General features: G+C 32.8%; 1 protein-coding gene across 2 annotated transcripts in view; it reads right to left on the bottom strand.

The window, feature by feature from the left end:
* LOC126849826 (protein prickle) overlaps positions 1-15,134 on the bottom strand; it is a 147,123-nt gene that overhangs the window by 65,828 nt on the left and 66,161 nt on the right. The window contains exon 1 of one of the 2 annotated variants that reach the window (XM_050592132.1): positions 9,252-9,571. The exons of the other annotated variant lie outside the window; for it this stretch is intronic. The gene's annotated coding sequence lies outside the window, so the exon portion shown is untranslated. Of the gene's footprint in view, positions 1-9,251; positions 9,572-15,134 lie in introns of those variants that run through there. 2 annotated transcript variants of the gene reach the window in all.

The following is a 15,134-nucleotide window of genomic DNA, read 5'->3' as shown; positions in this document are numbered from 1 at the left end:
AGAAATATCTCTAACAATTTCTTATCTAAAAGAAAAAACATACATGTTTTTCATAGCAATATTAGTCTTTGCATATCATAAAATTCCTCACAATGTTATTAATTAAATGATTTTTTTATCTTTATGACTTTTTAGATCACGATGATTCATGATGCAATAAAAGGCGCAAAATTGGAAAAAATGATTTTAAATAACCGTTAAAAAACCGTTAAATTACACACCCGGATTCGTATTCACAGATTTGCAAATATTCTCAGAGTTATATGTTTCTCTAAATAAACGCATTGGGGAAATCGTAAAAAATCTGGCTAGAGATCTGTACAAGATCAGTTATATATATATAACAATTTAGTTTTTTCTTTACACCATTTGATTCATCTTATTATTCTGTACATAAAAGTATTACAATACAATCATCGAACACTAAATAATTTTCGAGATATTTTATATTTTATATTAAAATATGTCAGATTAAGATACAAAATAACTCAAAAAATTCTTAATGAAAAAATACTTTATTATAGGGTTTTGGAAAGCTCTCGACATAAGCTATAAGAATATGCAATAAAAAAGGGGATTCCATTTAAGAAATTAAAGGTGTCCTTGACTTGACCTTAACGATCTGCCATCCAAGGTCAAACCAATGACACCATCTTATGTTCCCCTCAAAACCATACAATTTTTGTTCAAAACATTTTTCTCTAAAATGCTTAGTTTTTGAAAAAAAAGGAGTATACGAGTAGTCTAAGAATCCCTTTGTGTGTGTGTGTGTGTGTGTGTGTGTGCAGGTGCGGCAGCGTGGCGTGCGTGCGTGCGTGCGTGCGTGCGAGGCGTGCGTGCGTGCATGCGTGCGTGCATGCGTGCAGGTGCGCAGGCGTGCAGGCGTGCAGGTGCGGCATGCGTGCGTGCGTGCGGCAGTGCGTGCGTGCGTGCGTGCGTGCGCGTGTGGTGGTAGGTAGTGGTGACAGTACATCTCACTACATGACATAGTTAATCGCAAATAATCCCTTTCTCGTGGATTGGCGTGACTAAACCAGAGCAACGCGCAAAGTGCATTATAGTATCGTCGTGATTATATTGTAGTTTCGAAGAAAAAAAATGAAGAAAAATAAATTATTTTAAATTCTATAAATATCACATGGAAAAATACGACTCTTTCTTAATTTATTGATGATAAAGATTGCTCCTGTAATTTAAAATAATTTATCCTATCAATATGTCTGATCAAAAAAATAATCATTATGCCTTTTCTTTCATTTATGTTGCCTAAAAAAAATATTTTATTGATAAAAATCTGCTGCAAATTTTATTCCAAAAGTATAAAGAGAATACATATTCTTTAAGGATGTATGTATCATATGTCAAAACATTGACGAAAGTATGAAAATTTCGTAAACTGTTCTACTATTCCTTCTAAGTATCTGCAAAATCTGAGCACAGTTCTTTTAACAATTTGGAAATTATTTAAGATTAAAGTTAGTATTGATTGAGTATGGAAAATCGCATATTGTAGCACTTATTGACAAACTTGACAAAGAAAAAACATTGCAATAGAATAAAAATTTTCAAATATATTCAGAAAATTCTAATAAATATTTGTACAAACCTTAATTTAAATGCACTTACTCATTTAAAAGTTATTTACTAAAAATTGTAAAGAAAAATATCTTTCTCTCTCTATCTCTCTGCAAATTACTCGTTTTTTTTTTGTTTTTTGCAGTTGATTTCAAGGGATATTTATGATTAAAAGTTTTTGTTATAGATTAGAAAAAATATTAATTACAACTATTTTCTTTTACGAAAACATTAAAAACCATATTCATTTGATACTTTAATTCTTTTTATAATCCGGATTTATTTGATTTTTCAAACAGTATAAATATGTTTTTCTTATTTTGATAATTTTTTGCTATTATTGCACAGTCAAAATATCCTTCAAGTTTTGTCGTGGCGGGAGACCGGAAGGTGGTCTCGTCGCGATCGTCACGTGTCGCGGCGGTGCGTTTCTATTTTCAGACGACGTCTCGACGTTGGATATTTTTAAAATTTCCGTTGCGCACAAAAACACACGCGAAATCCGCTCGCTTTTAGGAGGAATCTCCTTGTGCGGTAGATCCGCATCGCCTCAAAACGCAATATTTTCGCCATTTTTCACCATCGTGCCTCTCGAGATTTCCTTTCATCGTCGTGACTTATGGCGTAGCACGTCGACTGGCATCGCGAAACGGACGACTTCTCTTATTCACGTTTTTACGATCGGAATTTTTATGGCGGGCGTTAATTGAACCGTAGCGTATCCCGTATCTGTTCGCTTCAAGGCGAAGCGAGCTCGTTATTACGCCTGCACTATTAATTCTCGATGCTGAGATCGAGGATTATGCGTGCGGCCAGTAGAGAGAAAGTATATATTATATCTCGGATGGGGGACTTGTTTTCGATCGTAGATTTAAAATCTTTAACTCATTCCAAAACAATCAATTTCTTTTTATCGAATAAACGATGCCCTTAATTATTTAAAGTCTCGTTAAATCATTAGCAATGATCTTAACAAATTACGAAACTTTGAGATTGATATTTGATGAAAGTTAATTCTTTTTTAACTAAATTAAAAGTTATAATACTAACTTAATTAAGTTTAAAGTTAATGGCCCAAAAAAATTATTAATTTTCGTTAAAAGTTACTTAAACAAAAATTAACTCAGTTAAAGTTAAGTTAAAAAATTATTAACTTATTAAAGTTAAAAGTTAATTTTCTATCCAACATCAAATCGACATCCGATAAACTTGTTATGTGACAAATAAAATATTCGTATTATGATCAACTATTTTCACATGACTTTAATATTCATGAATTATTTTATCTTTTATCAAAAAAAATTAATAAGTTAACGTTAACGCATTTAAAGATAACTAGTTTAAGTTAAAAGTTAACATATTTAACTAAAATTAACTAAGTTAAATTAAAAGTTATTTACTTTTCAACTTTTTAACTTAACTTTTAACTGTTTTTTAGTTACTATCTAATATTTAATTACTACCTGGTATTTATTAATAGCATGTAATAAAATAAGTTAGAAATTAAATTAGTGTCGGTCACGCTTTTATCGATTTTAGCTTGTAACAAACTTTCTATAGCTTAATTAACTATGCGAATCACGATTATTCTATCGTACTATTTCTTGATTATCTCGTCGATATTTTTCAAATCAAAAAATATGAACAAGTAATCTTACAATTTGCATATTAATTTTGTAACAGAATTTACAAACATACTGAATAAGTCTTGCATAAATTTAAATATTCATTAATCTCAAGTGTTTCCACTTTTACAAATGAATTAATCCAAATGTATGTATCTTATCATAAACACTATCATTTTCGCCATTCCATCTATCAATAATACACTTTGTGCTTTCAGTTAAAAAAAAAAAAAATTACTAAAACCACGACACAAAGTTCTACTCATCGTCAAGCGGTTCGCCGCGCGCTTTACGATTCCGGGTGAAAATAAAACAGCGTTAAATCAGGCTTTATCTGAGACAACAAGGGCGCACCGGGGCAAACGCTGCAAGCGGCTATAAATTCGTGCCTCGTTCCTCTGCGCGCGTAAATGAAATTCGCTTTGTGCGACAACTAGCGCGTATTCGCGAACCCTCCTCGATAAGTTCCCGCATGTGATAATCACCGTTTTCTCGAGATATCCCTTTTCCACAAAGCGCATACGCATAAATTCTATACATTATCTTCATTCTTAGGTGCTAAACGTTAATGTTTTTATTGCATTCCAGAACTGCTTATCTTTAACTAGTTACTATAATCATTACGTAATATTTTGTACAGCCTTCAATTTTTTTTTCATATTGCTCGAAATTAAAACAAGATACGTATATAAGTTTGCATTTTGTGTACCTTCTAAAAACAAATTTTTTTAGGTACAAAATATGTGTGCGTATGGTTTTATATATTTTTATATATTTCGTAATATCTATTTTTAATGTTTTATATTTTTAATATTTTATATTTTAATATAGTATATATAATTCTTTTATTATAGGTTTTACATATATTTATATTTTTTATGCTACAAATTTTTTATCTTTTTAATTGACACAAATCAATAATAAATATGTGAAAGAAAAAACCATCTCACCGAGGTAATTTGCTCTAAAGCAATGCATAAAACAATGTCCGATTATAAATTTGTGCAAAATCATAATTCTTTTCAACTATTTTCACATGAATTTAATATTCATGAATTATTTTACCTTTTATCAAAAAAAATAGGTTAGGTTAGGAACATGGCAAAGAAAGATTTCATTGTGCGTGAATGGATGAATGTGTTATCAAAGCGATGGCAGTCTCAACGCGTAACAAAATCTGCATCCGCGATATCACCCGCTAGTACTTAAGATCTAAACCAAGCCTTTTTATGTGCAAGCGTTAAATAATCCTTTATCTTTCGCGTGCGTGAGCAATGGCTGCCGGCACGCGTCATGCCGAGACATAAACCGTGAGTCAAAGTTCGAGAGCGTGCAGTGCTTATTAACGGGTGCGCTATATATAGTATCGCCATGCATTACAACTTTTCACAGAATCCTGCTCTGTCACTGTTAAATCTAAACAAATTTTATATTGTATAATACGTATACTTCGCGAACAAAGTATTTTCATATCTCTCTTCGTAATCCTATAATTCGATATGTTATGATGATAAATAATAACATCTCAATGCAGTTACAAGATGTCCACTCAAATTTTCTAAAAAAATTCCCTAAAAATTCCCTGAGCTTCCACGTATTTTTGTGTAAAATTCCAGGTAAGGAAAATATTTTGAAGAATTTTTGGTGCAATTTTCTAAAATATATTTTTTTATTGCACGCGTTTTTTAATGCTTTTCGTTCAAAGGAAAAACACAAAGCCACTTAAGTCTCCAGTGCTAGATTTACAAATGTATTGAAAAAAAATTGAATAGTTTTCGTTAAAATAAAAATTTTTAATTTTCGTAACATTTTCGTTTTTTATCACTAAAAATTAAAATAAAGAATACGAACTGCATATTCAATAAATTTTGTTAAAACATTCAATATACGAACAAAGATATAGATATGTATGTATAATATATTTTGAACATATAATTCACAACTTGGCTTATTGGCAAATTGTCTATTGCTTACAATAGGATTGCAAGAGCAAAATTATCAAAGAGAGAATTGTTTTTTAAATTCCCTAAATCCCAATAAAATTCCCTAATAGAGAATTTCAGATTTTCCATGTTTTCCCAAAGAGAGACTCCCTGAATTATAAAAAGTTTCATAATTAGCTTTCATTTCAAAAAGAAAAACTTGGAATAAAGAGAATAAAAAATATGAAATTTGCAAATAGAGAAAAGAGAAAATTCAAAATCTTTATTTCCTTTTTTAATGTATTTTTTTTTTACATGCAAGATTAAAAAACATTAACAAAATTATGACAAATATAACATGAAATGAGAAATCTGGATAAAGTAAATTTGTCGAGCTAGTTCATATCTTTTAGTTCCAAGAAATATATATACAGACGAAAACTGAAATGGAAACTCTCCACGCATTTCTTGGATAAGATTATTTTCACAGTTTTAGTTTGCGTCAATAATCTGTAGACGTGACGATCGATATGTGCGTATTCAACAGAATTCTATATTGAGCATGCTAATTTTAATCGGAACCTAGAACCCTAAGGTACAGTTATATTCAGAAGCGCGACTTAAATCGACAAATGTCTTTTATGAAGACTTGTCATTTTCCATTTATCATAATTCTATTTTTTTTTTTTTTTTAATAACGCAAAATAAAGAGTAAGACGGGCTAATAAAATAGTACACCTCAAGAAAATTTATAGTAAAAAAAAAATTAAGATTTCTAATTTCCTTTCATATTTTTCTTTCTATATTTTTATTCCAAGTTTCAAGCCTTTAAAGCGCCTCCAAATCAGCATCGGAGATATCCTAATAAAGCCGAAAGGTGATACGGGGCGACACGCGGCATTGCATATCCCGCTTGGCGAAGTACGAGTATATTTGCCGTTGAGGGAATTAGCGGCTCGACAGCAGACGAAGGGCTGCAGCTAATGGGGTCTGACATTGACGAATCTTCAGGTTACGAAGTCGTCAACCGCGACTGGCCTCTCGTGCCTCTCGTTGTCAGGAAAGTTCACATCGGTCGGTTTCGCACTTGTCGGGGTTTATCGAGATAATCCAAATCGCTAATTTTCTATGAACGAGATAATTCTAAAGTTAAGTTTTTCATTACCCCATTCCATGATAATCTCCCTTTTTTCCTCTCGTCTCTCTTTATCTCGATATAATATAAATTATAGTTAAACAAAATTATCACTACATTAATAGAAGAATGATTTTGTACGCTTGCTGAAGCATTTACTAATTCATATAACTTAAAATAGCAAAATATGTGGAGAATCAAGAATGCAAATAAAGGATCAGAGATTCATAAAATTTTTGCGAGTTTATGATTTTTGTCAAATTATTCAGAAATCATTTACTCTAACGCTTAACTCTATCTTACTCTATGTCATTGTATCAGAAATATATTTATAATTAATCTAACGCAATGGGACGTCAAATTGTCGCGATATTGTCGACTTAAACACATATCTCATCAATTGATCCTACGTGAAAAAAAGATCAAATAACGCCGAGATTTTTTTATGACCGGCTCAATGACATTCTCTCATTTTTAGCGACGGATCTTCAATCTGGCTTAACAGCTTTCACTGATAGCTGTAGATTCACGAAGAATCAAAGACGAACCGCTCGCGTCCATGAAAGACAAATTCCAGTTCAGCTCCCGAAAAGAGGGGTCCGTATCAGTGACCTCATCTGGAGGAGCCTCATCCAGACTCGCCACGAGCATACGATCCACACAGATCTCTTCGAATCTTTTCCCCAGACCACGGATGCCTTTATCTCTCTCTCTGCCGCTTACCCGAAAAGGATTACTTTCCCATTAGGATCTTGTCTTTCAGGACAAATAGTCGAAACTCGAGACCGTTGTTACCAGTGGAACGGCAATTTTTCCTTGGAAAAAGTCCTTATCAGTGGTTCGGCAGAGTATGCCGTTCCCTCTACGACTCTTAATCTGGATTTTCTTGCTACTCGGCATGCATCGAACATTTCTTCTCTATCATCTCGATCGTCTTTATCACCATTTCAAATCGGTATTCGTTTAAACATAGTTTTTTTGCTTATCAGAGAATTTTAATTATCATAGAAGATAAATGAGTCATGATATATATCAGAGTATGTAATAAAAAGTTCTATCAACAGGTAAAAAATTGTGCAAATTAATAACTTGCACATGGCTTCCTCATAATTTTATTTTCTTTTTTTTATAATATCAGTAATCGTAATTACAAATCGGAATGATATCAGTTTCCGAGACTCTAAAATAGTTTTCCAACAAGATGCAGTTTGTCGTTTTTGAAATAAAATTTATTCTCTTTTATGTTTCGGATTATAAAGCAGAAATTACATCGTGAACAAATATTTATTGAAAAATACAACAATTCTAATCAAATTCCAATCATGCTTTAATGACACTCTATTAATGTAAAATATATGTAAAAATATTTAGCCCAATATCTCAAAATTTGATGAAGTTAGAACAACTACATCTTTTTTTTTTTTTAGAAAAAGTCAAAATTTTAATAAAAAATAAACTCTCATCAATTCTCATTAAAATCAATATCAACCATTCTTTAATGCTAGTCTATTAATGTAAAAATATTTAGCCTAATATCTCAAAATTTGTGGAAGTTACAGCATGCACATACATATTTATTGAAAAATTCAAAATTTCATAAAAAAAATAAATCCTTTTACCAATTTTCATCAAATTCAATACCATCCTTTAATGAGATATTCTATTCATATAAAAAAATTTAGACAAATATCTCAAAAATTGCGGAAGTTAGAATAACAACACCTTTTTTGAAAAGAATTTAAAATTTTATAAAAAATAAACCCCTTTATCGATCCTAGCCAAGTACAATACCGACCAACCTTAAATAATACTTTATTCATATAAAAACATATATAATTAAAGTCGCTTTCCGACGGGTAAACTAATCTGCGAGCAGATTTTTTCATCCGTCTCAAGTTCTCGTCATACACGAAACAAACATGCGTTACTTTTAATCTTATCGCGGCGAAATAAATGCGAATTTTAATTAGAATTCGTAACGGGTGATGCGCTCAAAAGGGCGTAGCGTGTTCCTTGAAGCAGATACACCCTGGTTACATATAAAGAGAATAGCGAAAAGCACCAGTTGCTAATTGGTGCTTCTCGAAATGCTGCCGCGCTTCGGTAGATTTTCTCTCCAAGTCACTTCGTTTTCCTTCTTCTTGAACAAGCGAGTATCTTCACCACATCGCCCGCGGTGGAAATCGCAAATACCGTAACCCTTTCAGTACCTGCATGGCGTACACGTTGCAGTTTGTCTTTGAATAATTCATACGCTTGAATGATGTGCCATCGTGAAAGGCAATTATCAAGTTAAGTGATAAAACTATTTTTTTTTGTAAACATAAGAAGTTAAAGAAATAAAAATATTGTAATAATTAAAAAAAACTGTTTATGACAGCATATATAATTTAAACTGAAAATCAACTAAATTAAGGATCTTGATTCTTCTGACATCATATTGAATTATAAGAAGCGAGAGATCATGTAATTTTAAAAAAATAAATAAATTTTTTATTTATTTTATTAAAACAAAAATATTATTACTCATATTTGCTAATATAGATAAAAAAATATATTAATTATGATTTTCTTTTCAATTTGTGGATTAATAAATAACTGACAAATTTTATCAATTATCAGAGTCTATTTTTGTTAAAGGTATAAAACACGTTATCTTTTGGTATATTTTAGAGAGGAGAGAGAGATTTATATTTTGTCAATATTTTATAATATTACTAATCTACTCTTTATTTCCAAATGCGAAAGACAGAAAAAAAGAATGGTGATAATTAAGAAACTTATTTATTTCAACATATTTCATCGAAAAAAATTTGCTGTTTCTAACATCATAATTCGATATAATTGCAATGAAAATACAGTAGTCTCAAGTACATAACTTGTTAGTTAATGATAAAAACATTTTGAAACCTCTACATTAAACTGAAGGATTATAACAGCATTGAATATTAATCGACAGATTTTGATATTAAATTATGATTAATACTAAAGTACCTTTTATTCCATGCACTTCTGCCAAAACATCAACATCCGTCGTCCACTCCCACTTGACGCAAACTTCATATCCGCGGAATAAAAAAGTGTCGGTCGCACTATTTCTCCTTCAAAAATTCGTAAATCGATCGCGATTGATCGGACGGAATCGTGCGAAAGTAAATCACTACAAACATATTCGCGGAACTATCATCAAAAGACGAAAAGATTATAAATTTATTTGCGGTAGATCGCGAGTCGCGAAAATTCGTCGAGTTAGGTTACGCGAAAGGAGTGAAGTGAACCGCGTACCGGCGAGAGCGATACGACGGTACGTGGCACGCGACTACGACTAAGTACGAAGCATTCCGACGGTGGATCCGCGGTCCGCGCACGAAATCTCGAGCTCGGTCGCGATCGGCGACACTCGTGGGTGTTCGGCTGCGAAGCACGTGGCCGCGCGCGACCACGCTGCCTGCGTACCGTCACCGTCGTTTCAATGCCCTTCAGTCACCGCCGCCGCGTCACGTTTTCCCCATCTCTGTTTTTGTACACGACCACCCGTGTATGAAAACATCTATCGTCGGGTCCACACCAAGTAAATATTGAGAAAATAATAGTAAAATGACAAATGTATATGCAGGATGTCCCGAAATGAAATGTCAAAACTTTGGAAGGAATCGATAAACTGAGAAAAAAAAGTTCTTTAAAGATTTGCTCATTTTCATTTTCATTTCGTTTTAAAGAAAACCGCAGAAAAAGAAACAAGAAAATTTTCATTAAAAAAACTTAAAACAAAATACTCGGTTTATCGAACAGTATCATAAAATAAAAATTAGATGTATTTAATATTTACAATTAAATAAATAAGAAAAAAATAAAAATAGTTTTTTTTCGTTTCAGTTCACTTATTTATTTACTTATTTGTTTATATTGTCATTTCCTTGATGCAATGAATGTCTCCAATGACAGCAGGAATGTAAAACATAAACTAAAGTAAACAGGATACATTAATCTCGCGTCACAAATTTATTTACAATCCTCTAATTTTACTTCAGGATTTTAATTCATTCTATTTCTTAATTCCATGCTCTACAATTTTTATCTCATAGTACTTTTTGATAAACCTAATAATTTTGGTGTTGTTTTAAGGATGTATGTGACATATATCAAAATACTAACAAAAGCATTAAAATTTCATAGATTGTTTTACTATTTCTTCTGAATATTTGTGCAAAAACTAAGCACAATTCTCTTAATGCTTTGGAAGTTATTTAAATTTAAAGTTACTATTGATTATAGAAAATCGCCTATTATAGAACTTATTGACAAATTTGACAAAGAAAAAATATTACCAATAAAATAAAAATTTTCACATATATTAAGGAAATTCTAATAAATATTTGTGCAAAACTTGATTTAGATCCACTAATTCGTTTAAAAATTATTTACTAAAAATTGTAGAAGAATATTATCTGTCTCTTTTTCTCTTTCTGCAAATTACACGTTTTTCATTGTTTTTTGCAGCTGATTTCAGAGAATATTCACGGTCAAAAGTTTTTGCCATAAATTAGGAAAAATATTAATTACAACTATTTTCTTTTACAAAGACGTCAAAATTCATACTATTTTGTGATATTAAAATTTTTTTCATAATCCGGATTTATTTTTTTTGATTTTTCAAACAGTATAAACGTAAGAAACATGTTTTCTTTTTAATTTTAAGAATTTTTTGCTACTATTGTACATCCAGAACATCCTTAAGTTTTCAAAATTTTCGTTTTGCAATTTTTTTCCAAACAAAGCAAAAACAAGCAAATCTCTAATGGATTTTTTTCTTTAGTTTATCAATACCCCACTTCCAAAGTTTTGACATTTAATTTCGAAATACCCTGTATATTGTGTAATCTGATTTCAGAATATATTTGTCCTTCCCTTCAAAAAAATATTTTACAAGATTGCAAGGCGCGCAGCAAATAAATAAACTAACTACTCATCTACAAGATTACATTATAAAAATGAATAATTCCGAAATACTAAAATTGAGGGAGAAGGAAAAATATAAAACTCTGTTAATCTGCCTATTTTACAAAATATATAACAAATTTTAACTTTATTAGAGATGTAATATATTTAAGATATACCGATATAGATTATAATTTTTATTTAACTTTATTTAAACGGCTATATGTTCGAGATGGCACTCCATGAAAACCCAGCACACAAAGGCATGTTTACTTTATAAACCACTTGACCGTGATACAACAGATCCTATTACAAAAGCACTCCGAACATTCGAAACGTATAACATCGGACTCGTGGTACGACAGACGGTATACTTTTTCAGATTAGTCTGAAACGCATACATCAATGTCAACAGAAACGGAAGTGTCATACGGTAACGACATAATCCTGAGACGGATCGTCGCGCATCCGTTATTTCCGAATATCCGAGCAGGTTCTCGAAGAATGACAAATCGCGCAAAAACGCCAACTCATACCGATTTGATCACACGATGGAGTTCGTCGTAAGATAAAAAGTGAATAAAAGTTCGTGGACATAATCCATGAAGTAAAACATTCTTTGTTCGTTAATTTCTGCGCAAAAATTGTAATACGTAATTTCGTATCTTTTTTAATGCACAGATTATCCAATCCCCCCTTCATTAAACTCGCATGCATTGCTGGCAAATGAAGCGAATTGAGTTGTTTCTCGATTATTCAAGACAGACGTTATCGAATAACGGCTATTGAACATTATACGAAGGATAAGAGGGCGATTTGGCTTATGGATATCAGCATAGACGTTTGCGGCCCCCCCTAGAAGCTCGCCGCATTAGTATTCGCCGCGGATACACGCTCGCCTGATGAGCTTCACCCTGTCGTATCATCCCTTGTTCCAGCAACGAATGACAAAGACTCCCGCGTTCTTCTTAAGACACGGGGCAGCTTCAAATAAGAAAAGTTGTAAAATATTTTTTGCCCAATCGATTACCATTTCTTTAAAAAATATGTGCAAAATAAAATGGCAAGGATGATATTTTTCGACGCACTATTATTCACTATTCATTACGAATCTAATAATATGTAAATTAAAATATAATAGAAAAATCGAGTTGACCTTAATATGATTAAGAATCATATCTATATCCAAAGTGGGCCAACTTATTTTGAAACAAAATCGTGTTTCACTAATGAATGTCCTCGTTACTCGTTACACATTACCGTTTTATGAATATTTAAAAAATATTTCAAATATTTCAACACTATTTTAACGCCATTTTAAATAAACGAGATTGATAGATAAATGAAAATAAAAATTAAATTACTCGCGCGCTATAAACATTGTTCCTTTATCATGGCACACGTCCCAATGTAATTTCGCTAAGTAAAGATTCTGAATAAATAGTATCTCTGCTCGTAACAAGTTAAGGTGTTCGCCTGGACACACGAGTCGATAAGAGCATCGATAAAAAAAACCAGTCGATCCATTGGCGGATGAGAATCGGATATTAGAAGTTTAGCAGGCAAGAGGGGGAAGAAGGACTGAGGGCGCGCGAGATGATGCGGGATGCGACAGATCGGCAGGTTTTGCATAAATTTCCGCGCGGTCCATCCGCGCAAATCTAGAGTTTATCTGGCAGAGAGAGTTTCTCCCCGATGAGCGATTCCCATGTAAACGACATCCGGTATACTGCCCTTTGGCGACCGGTCGTAAAAGCGAGGGAGGCACCTGCTGCGAGTCCTCCTCCCCCCCCCGCTCCCCTCCCCACGCTGCTCCGTCGGATCCGTCGCTTCTTCTCTTTCAATCGCACGCGACTTCGCCGTATGTGGCTGCGCGTTTTCCCTTTTCCTTTCCCCTAGGAAAGTCCAACCCGCGCTGTGTCGCGATGCTCGCGCGACGCGATTTCGCAGGCGGGATCCGGCGGATGCGGACGTGGGTACGACCGCAAATTCTATTTGCTCTGATGGAAAGCGTACGCTCTCTCTCTCTCTCTCTCTACGAGGGGCGGGCGAATCCGTCCACTGGCAACTGCGTCCCCTGCGAGCACAGCAACCATGTGTATCGCCGAGTGGGACCCGTTGCTGTTTATGCGGGGACAATCGTCTTTCGTTGATGTTATACCGTCGTGCAGAATGCTTACCCTTCAGTCGTCTCGCGAATTGGTCGATTAAATCTATACTTCTGTATAATATACTTATTTGATGTAGTAAATTTTTTAAATCTTTATTTCTTTTTTTTCTCTCTCTCTCTCTCTCTCTCTCTCTCTCTCTCTCTCTCTCTCTCTCTCGTGCAAATCTTTTTTTATCCTTTTTTGAGAGAGAATTATTTAAACATTTTACAAATTAGTTTGTACAAAGTTTTATCTCCAAAGAGAATTTTGTTACCAAAAGATATTCAATTACCAAAATATTGATACATTGATACGCTGTCAAAATTCACTAAAAAAAAACTTTAAATGATTTAAGCTAACTTTTCAGCATTCTATTTAATGATAAAATACACTACGCAAAAAAAATAAAGGTCCACTTTCTTCCTTCTACAGAAAAAGCAATTTTCAAATGGCTGCAACATTGTCGCATATAATCAGATTGAGATTCAATAAAAAAGCGTTACAAAACTTGAAGTTTCTAGTTTCAGAATCTTTTAGTTGACTTCAACTCTTTTTATTTGTTACAAAATTACATTATGAAAAAGCGACGTCAATTAAAAAAATTTTTCAAAAGTTTGTCAGTGTAAAAAAAAAAAAAAAATTGTGGCACAATTTCGTTAATTGGATTTTAAAGAGCAGAATTTTATCTTTAATTTGCTTTTTTAATAAAGATCCTACAATTTTTTTTCTGAGTAATTCATTACCGAAGTGAAATCGATCTGTTGATTTTGAATGTTTACTACTAGTGAAAAAATTATATCACAATAATTATTAAAAAAGAATCAATTTAAAAAGAAAAATTGGCATTTTAAAATGTCAACTAATTGCTTCGGCCTTTTACATGAGTAATTGGGATACTTTTTACTTATAATTATAACACAATAGAAATACTTATATAAAACAATAAATCTATAACATTGTTAATATATGTGTAAAAAAATACATATGAAAATATTTTGCAACAAACGTTTAAGTCAATTTTGTTTATCGGAGAAGATACAAGCGTGCACTTCGAATATATCCTCATATAAAATTTCCAAGAGATTGTATTACATATGTAAGCAGATTTATATAAATTTATCGGCGTATCGTCCTCCCTTGAGAGACACCATCAACGAGAGACAGTGCGCATGCACGCATTTTAATGGATCTTGCGATATTCCCGCCGTAAATCCCCGCAGAGAGTGTTCCCCTACGATTCTCCGTGCGAGATATTCGGGAAATAACGTATGTATATTGGTCCTTGACGATAAACAGTGTACGCGACCAATGATAAAAATAGGACCGCCGGCTTCTCTGAGAAAATAAAAATTGAGTTGCGGTTCGTAACGAGCGGCGAATGTACCTTTCCTTCGTCCCTTCCCTCCTGCCCCTTCAAACTTATTAATTGCCGCTTAAGCCGTCATAATCGCACGGTCGTCATTAACGAGCCAGGCAATTAACGATGACAAAGACTTTTCATTCCCCGTGTAATGGTGTTCTCTTGAGGCTTGACAAAAGACACGAATTAGAAAGGATTCATTCGTTGTGCCGGAACATGGTTTAACGTCGGATTCCGTGAGATAAATTATAATTGCATCAACATAAATATACACATTCAAGATGATAAAATCTAAACGTTCTTAACTATTCCATGCGTTTGTGAATGAGTAGATTTGTGTTGATGCTTTCATTGTTGTTTAATAAAGTAATATTGATCAAAGGTGTTTTAAGTCTGGTATCTAACATTTTATAATTTAATTCAGATTGG

Source organism: Cataglyphis hispanica, chromosome 1 (genome assembly GCF_021464435.1).
Source record: "Cataglyphis hispanica isolate Lineage 1 chromosome 1, ULB_Chis1_1.0, whole genome shotgun sequence".
Classification (NCBI taxonomy): domain Eukaryota; kingdom Metazoa; phylum Arthropoda; class Insecta; order Hymenoptera; family Formicidae; genus Cataglyphis; species Cataglyphis hispanica.
This window is presented reverse-complemented; position numbering and strand designations above follow the sequence as displayed.